Source organism: Rhagoletis pomonella, unplaced genomic scaffold (genome assembly GCF_013731165.1).
Source record: "Rhagoletis pomonella isolate Grant_MI unplaced genomic scaffold, Rhpom_1.0 Rhpom_scaffold_00006, whole genome shotgun sequence".
Classification (NCBI taxonomy): domain Eukaryota; kingdom Metazoa; phylum Arthropoda; class Insecta; order Diptera; family Tephritidae; genus Rhagoletis; species Rhagoletis pomonella.
In genome coordinates, this window is record NW_023458560.1 from 2279123 (window position 1) to 2286987 (window position 7865).

Here is a 7865-nt window from a genome sequence, read left to right on the forward strand (position 1 = left end):
GCACGGTTAAGGCTCTGGGCATAAGGTGGAATGCCCATACGGATTTATTTTATTTTATGGTCAGACCATTGGAGGAGCACGACACTATTACGAAAAGGGCTGTCAGCGATTGCCAAGCTTTTCGATCCACTGGGATGGCTCGCACCAATAGTCATCGTAGCCAAAATACTCATGCAAAGTATTTGGCTAGAAGGCACAGACTGGGATGAGACTGTGTCTGATACTATTTTAGAACGTTGGCAGCATTTTATGAGACATTACCACGAAATAGATAATATCAGAATATCTCGATGGGTATACTTCTCACCTGGAGACACCATAGAGATACATGGTTTCTGCGACGCATCAGAAAAAGCATATGCGGCTACGGCATATATGCGTGTCAAAAGAGATGACAAAATTTTGGTCAATCTACTTTTGGCAAAAACCAGAGTAGCTCTCGTCAAAACTATATCGCTACCACGACTGGAGCTTTGCGGAGCAGTACTGCTCGCAGAAATCATAGAATCTATAATCAACAACCTCAACCTAGGACCAGTGAAGACACATCTATGGACGGACTCGACCATCGTACTCGCATGGATACGAAAGCCGCCTTGTTCTTGGTCAACCTTCGTCGCCCACCGAATTACGAAAATCGTAGAAAAAGTAGGGGAGAAGGACTGGCTACACGTAGACTCGGCCTAAAATCCAGCCGATTTGGCTAGCAGAGGACTACCTGCGTCAGAATTGGTCAACAATTCTTTGTGGTGGCAGGGACCTTCTTGGCTGCAAGAAGACAACTCCAAGTGGCCCGCTCAAGGAACAGACTATCATACAGAAGTTGAAGAAAAAAGAGCACACACTTATGCGACAACAAGAGCAAATGATATCGATATTCTTGACCGTTTTTCCGATCTACCGAGAGCTTTGAGAGTTTTATCATATGTTATGAGATTCTATCGAAGAACTCATTCCAAAACAAAAGCTTCATTTCAGGAAAATTCTTGTTTAATTTCATCTAATGAAATTAAAACAATGGCAGAAATCCTGATAAAAATCTACCAGAAGCATTATTATGGTGAAGAATACGCAAACTTGAAGTCTAAAAAACCAATCGATGCGAAGAGTGAAATCCTTCCGCTTAATCCGTTCATCGATAAACATGACATTATCAGAGCCGGAGGTCGCCTTGGAGCATCCCAGGACTTAGCATACAATGAACGCCACCCGAGCATTATCCCGTATAACAGCAGGTTGCCCCGCCTTATTGTATCGTTTATTCACAAGGTCTCCTTGCATGGAGAGAATCAACTGATGCTACGCCTCATCCGTGCCCAATACTGGATTCCCAAAGTCAAGAACTTGATCAGGTCCACTATCCATAATTGTAAGACATGCATTATCTTTAAAAAACGGTCACAAACTCAACTTATAGGAACTCTTCCTCCGGAACGCACTACATTTACTCGCGCTTTCACCAATACGGGGGTAGACTTTACTGGACCTTTTGATGTTAAAAGTTACCGCGGCAGAGGTTGTCGAGTTTCTAAAGGGTATGTCTGTTTATTTGTTTGTTTCACGACAAAAGCGATTCACTTAGAAGCTACTACTGATCTTAGTAGCCCATCTTTTCTAGCAGCGTTCGCACGGTTCGTGGCTAGAAGAGGATGTCCGAGAAATATTTACTCCGACAACGGCACTAACTTTGTCGGAGCCTCACGATCCTTACGATCTGAATTTAAAGCTTTTCTGTCTGAAACCCGAGAAAAAACTATCTCGAAATACAATCATCAAATGCTGACGTGGCATTTTATACCCACTGCAGCGCCTCACATGGGAGGACTGTGGGAAGCGGGCGTAAAGAGCTTCAAAAGCCACTTTAGAAAAATTGCGTCCGCCCACAAATACACCTTTGAAGAGCTTAGTACTCTTTTATGCCGTATTGAGGCATGCCTCAATTCACGGCCACTGAGTCCCTCTTCAAATAACCCTACTGACCTGGAGCCTCTTACTCCAGGCCATTTTCTCATCGGTGGACATCTTCTAGCCCCACCAGAATTAGACGTTAATGAAACTCCTGCCTCCATAGTGAATCGGTGGCAAAAACTCAAAGCACTGAATCAAACTTTCTGTAGGCGATGGAAAACAGAGTACCTAACCGAACTTCAAAAACGCATTAAGTGGAAGCATCCCAAAGAAAATATCAAACCTGGTGATCTGGTCGTCATCAAGGAAGACAACTTAACCCCCACTGAGTGGAGGTTAGGACGAGTTGTCAACGTACACCCTGGTGCCGACAGCAGAGTACGAGTAGTGGACATCTCGACGGAGAAAGGTCAAGTCACAAGACCACTGGTGAAGTTGGTTCTACTCCCGCCATACAACGATGGAAACTCGGAGCCAACAACCGCCTCATAAATTACCCCTCACCACTTTACTACATTCCACTTCCTTTTACCACAACATTCCACTTCTAGGTAGTAGGAGGGATACCATGTCTAACCTTTTTTGAGATAACTTGTTTTTAGTACCATGGAGTATATTTTGAGTTTTTTTTTTGTATTTGGCGTGATGGTTCTTACCCGAGTTACCCCGGGTTGATCTGGCTATACAAAAACGACCATCCTCAGATCTGAATCCATAATTAAAATAACTGCAGAAGTAGCGAACTACTCCGCCTCAGAATAAAAGCAAACAGTAGAAAACTAGCAAGTTTAACCCGATAAGTTTTTTTGTTTCAAAATCTTCAACCTCTCAAGCTTGCTGGTTTTCTATCCGCTTTATTTAGAAGAGATTGCATAAACTGTGTAGGCAGTTTATAGTGTAAGACCCGCCCGAAAGGAACAATTTAAAATAATACAAAAAAAATATTTAAAAACTCAGATATCTTCGGTTCCAAAAGGGTTCGGTTCGGTGACAATCAGCTTCTTTTTGTTTGTGTTTTGTTGTTCGTAATCGCACGATACGCAGCATGTCGTTATGCCAGCAATCCCTGATAAAAAACACAAACCAATTAGGCCTCGAATAAACGGTTAACAACAAAAAAAGAAGGTAAGAACATACAACTTTGTTACCAGACCAACGACATTTCGAATAAGGATGATGATGGAAGTAGTAGAAAACCAGGATACTACCCCGAAGAGAACCGTCAGCTGGAATGGGGACCCGCAAGCCAGACTGGAACCTATACCATTGAATAAAGACTGTTAAAAATTTCACTTGGGTTTTGATGATACAGGTATCCAGATTATGTGCAATTGACCAGGTAAATGTTGCATGCGCGGGGTGTGTTTCGAACACAATAATTTTTTTTTAATTATCTCCAGTAGAAAACAAACAGGATCTGTAGTTGTTTTCTTCCGTATTCGGACATTCCTCAAAATACGCGTCAATCTCGTTGTAGTAGTCCATGTCGGATTTCCTATATCATCAGTGGTGTCGATTGCGTTCCGATTACCGGACACTGCTTTTTCAGCCGTCGAATCATTGGACGCGATTAAATTAAGTAAACAAAGATTTACACATTTTTTATTAGTAAATCGCAGCAAGATTGCACATTTTTAAATTTAACGAACTGATTGATTCACGTTATTGTTGACAACCGTGTACCACAAACCTGCTTACAAATTCGTCCTTGTTAGTTTTTATCAATTTGTTTTTTCTTTCGTTTTTTTTTTTACCCATTGAATAATCACCATAGTGAAAATTCACGTTGCAGTGCGTTAGCTTCAATTGTGGTGAATTTGAAACTATGTGGCTCCAAAGCTTGGAGTTCCATGTTAGAATGACAGGCATCGACAGGTATACAGGAGATGTCGCGAATCTTATCGATACCTTGCGAAGCTTTGCGAAAAGCTGTTTTTAACTGGCATTAATCAAACTGTGGTACTGTTCGCAAAAGGCTTCTAATTCAAATGGAAATTTTCGTATTTTCGGGCATAAGTGGCAGTGTCGAGTAGACGTGTTAAAACTATGGCACCTGTAGGGAGTTTGTAGTATAATGAGTTAAAAGGTGCAACAGGTTCCATACCGCCAGGATCTCATAGTTGAAGATTGATTTGTTTCTCACCAACATTGTAGTCACGGTCTATATGGCCCACGCCCAGCGTAAATTTGCGATCGGTATCTGTTTCAAATGAGTTGGTAGTAAAATAGCGAAACAATGAACTTTTTCCCACTCGCTACTCGCCAAGAATTGTCCCCCTTTGCGTTGGAATGTGTACTAACTCCGTACTGAAATAGCACTACATTAATTTTTACCAGATAAAACAAAATTTAGTATTTTCCGGGCATACCGCCCGCTTTTCGCCGTTACATTGCAAACTTCTTTAAAAACCTTTTCTTTTTTTTTGCAAAAAAAAAAAAAAACTGCCATGCCTAGCGAAAAGATTATGGCAGCAAGGCAATTACAAAAGAAATATCTGATCAAAATAAGTCGCGCGCCGCAGTGAAAAGGTCTACAACCCCTATGGCAAGCTTGCGAAATCGTCAGTATGGTGAAGCGAGATGGAGCTTAGTCACGATCACATACAAACGGAGGGTAAAAGGATTCTCGAGCAGCTGACGAATTAAGGCCAGTTTACTGAACTAATGCGGTGTATACAATCGCCTACTAGAAACGTATGCATACTTGCTATGCATTTTCTAACCTATGTCATTTTACCATTTAGTCTGAGTTCCATTATATGATGTATATCGTTGTCTGTCCTGTGAGCGCTTTCGCTAAACAACCACGAATTCAGGAAATATTCGAAATGGAATGGAGCAAAGTTCGACTGATCTAATTTGCTACCCGAAGGACAGTTTGGGGTATGTGATTCGTACTGGTTTGAAAAACTCATATTGATAATTCGCTTGTTTTATATACATATTTGGGGTATACTAGTGGACAGAATTGCGCCTTTTAAGCACATATGTATGTACGACTAAGATGCCCATTTAACCGAACTATAATCATTTATTCATAGCTGCATGGAAGATTGTGGCATAAAGTAGGTATTGAATAACTCACTATGGCGTTGCTTAGTCAATCAATGAAAAGGCAGCAATTTGGAAAATCTGTTTACCCAGAAAAGCCAGCAATTTAATCGGGTACTTACTTCGATTAAGTCCCTCGATGTTGGTGTTATTTGCCGAAAAATAACACCAGCAGAAACTATGCCCAGCAACATCCTGTAATTAAGAAAAAATTACATTCAAACATAGCTATATAATACGATATTTTACGCATACTCACCTAACCTTAAGATTACACAACCGCCGCGTGCCAGAAAAATATAATTGAAATGAGATATGAATTCGCCGTGTATGTATACGGATTTCCATTGAATTCATTCTGACATTTTTTTTTTTTTTTCAATGAAGAAATATCATTTCACCTTGTATGTATGTATACGGTTTTCCATTGTATAAATTCGCCTTGAATGGTTTCTGACAATTGTACCAATGTACATACATACATGCATTCCACAAAGTGAACGTAGTATGTCGGTCAGCGTTCGGAACTTACTGCAATGGCAGTAGATCTACTACACTTCTTAGCGAAATTGAATTTTCTACTGCGGTTTTCAACTCTTGAATTTTTTACCACCACTTGAATTATGACAATATATTTTGAGTCAGTAAAGATGTTTCTGCAACAAAGCATATAGTACCGTAAATATATTTTATTGTTGGGATAAAAATGTAAAAAAAAAGATGCATTGTCATAAGCCCATATCAATGCACTAACCTTTTATAAATATTTCACATATTTTTATGTAAAATTCATAATGGAATAAGACATTTTGTAATAAAATTTGAAATTAAACTTATGTATTCTGCTGCATATGAGCTACCCTGTTTTTAGACGAGTATCGCCTACAGTGGCATCCAAACCTTTTTTTTGGGTGGCAGACTAGTTGTAGGGTTGCGAGAATGGCTAAAAACTCTCCAAATGTAGAGTAATACGTTTTCGACAACTTCATGCAATGAAGTTGAACTGCTAATTACGAATATTAGTAGATCAAGTCATCAACGGAAATGATCTTTTTCACTTAATATTGGCACTTCCAAACATCATAAAGGCAATTTACAATTTTCGAAGTAATAAAAATTTAACTTTGCCAAGGCATTCCTGCTCAATGGAATGTATGGCATTTGTGCGATCCACTTTTCATTTCTTTATGGGTCGAAATCTTGCCTTATACATAATTTACACGAGTCAGTTTGCGCCGTACGAATGATAAACCCATTTACACAAACCAAACTGTTCTTATGCATCAGCGAAATAGTTATGCCCTTAATGTAATTAGCCAATGTCGATACACTCGCCACGCAACAACTCATATCAAGCGTAAAACTCGAACCAACGTAAAGTATCGACACAATTTCAGAGGAAACGATGTCTCAATTTGCCGCAATGAGGAAAAGGGCCGAACAGCGCGCCCATCGCTATCCGCAACCATGTCGCCTATGCGACGCAAATCATCCGATCAGGCTTTGCCCTTTGTATCGTGCGAAGTCGCCAGAGGAAAGATTGCGTGAGGCCTTACTAGGACGCTACTGCGCTAATTGCCTCGCGATGAATCACGAATTAAAAGACTGCGTGAGCGAAGGCAGATGTAAACGATGTGGCGAAAAGCACCACTCGACACTACATTTCGAGGATGAACCCAGCACATCGAAAAAGTCATGGGCCCAACAGGTGGAGGAGGAAGAAGAAAATTCCGATGGTGTAATCTCGCTACTTGCGTCCGATTCTGGAACGGAAACGCGGCCTTTCCGTCCAGATACCGAAGAAGGTGCACTTTCAGGCGATGTAGCGGAGACTCGGCCTCTCCGCGCATTCGCAGAAGGGGGATCGGAAACTAGGCCTTTTCGACCCCTATTGCAGCACGAGCGGAACCGGTTACGTGGAGCGGAAACCAGGCCTTTCCGCCTGCGTAATCCCAGACGCAAGTCCTCTCGACGCACACAAAAGGAAGGTAGACTGGCGACTCGGCCTCACCAGCTATCGAAGCGACGTACGTTCCGAAACGGAATCTTGGGTCACCATACCATAGCTGCGCCAACACTTCAACCAATGATCGCTATCGCTCCGACTGCAGTCGTTAAAGTAGAAGCTGGAGGGCGCCTACATTTGATCCGCGCGCTTATCGACGTATGTTCCCCTCGAACTATAATATCACTTGACTTAGCCCGAGAGTTGCGCCTGGACGAGACGCGCGTTAGCGGAGAAAGAGGTTGTCTGTTATGCTTACGGGGAAAATATGGGCAAAATAAACGGGTAGCAACTCACGCTATTGCGCTACCCAATTTTAGCAGAATAAGCCCATCTAGCAACGCGGATGCCTCAGTGGCTGAGCCGTACGCGCATATACGCTTAGCGGACCCTCGCTTTTATGCACCGCACCGATACGCGTGATCCTGGGAACCGACGTTTACGCAGATATTTTATTACCTGGGACACTGCCCACAACATTTGGACCACTGCTCGCCCAAAGCACCATATTTGGTTGGGTGCTGTCCGGGGTCTCTAGAGCGTAACTTTCCTTTTTTTACATACATACATTACATCTAAATTATCATACTCTAAAATGAAATAAAATAATGAATTTAAATAAAGTGCATTTGAAAAAGTAACCACGTACATTTCCTTAATTACCACTTATATTTACATCTGCAGTAGCACTCCATAAAGGAAGGACGAACTCTACCTTAATGAATGCCGACGCTTCTGCCTGATTTGATCATTAACATCAAGACATAGAAAACATTTGTTTGTAAAAACCATGTGCGCTTGGTAGCTGAAACGCGGCCGATATTTAGATGTTGCTTACCGCAAGGGGACCGGGATGTTTAGGCCTTAAGCCTAAATATTTCCAAATATAATGCACCACCCT

General features: G+C 41.6%; 1 pseudogene; it reads right to left on the reverse strand.

The window, feature by feature from the left end:
* Nucleotides 1–2706: 2706 nt before the first annotated feature.
* Nucleotides 2707–5316, reverse strand: LOC118741525 (annotated as a pseudogene).
* Nucleotides 5317–7865: the final 2549 nt, after the last annotated feature.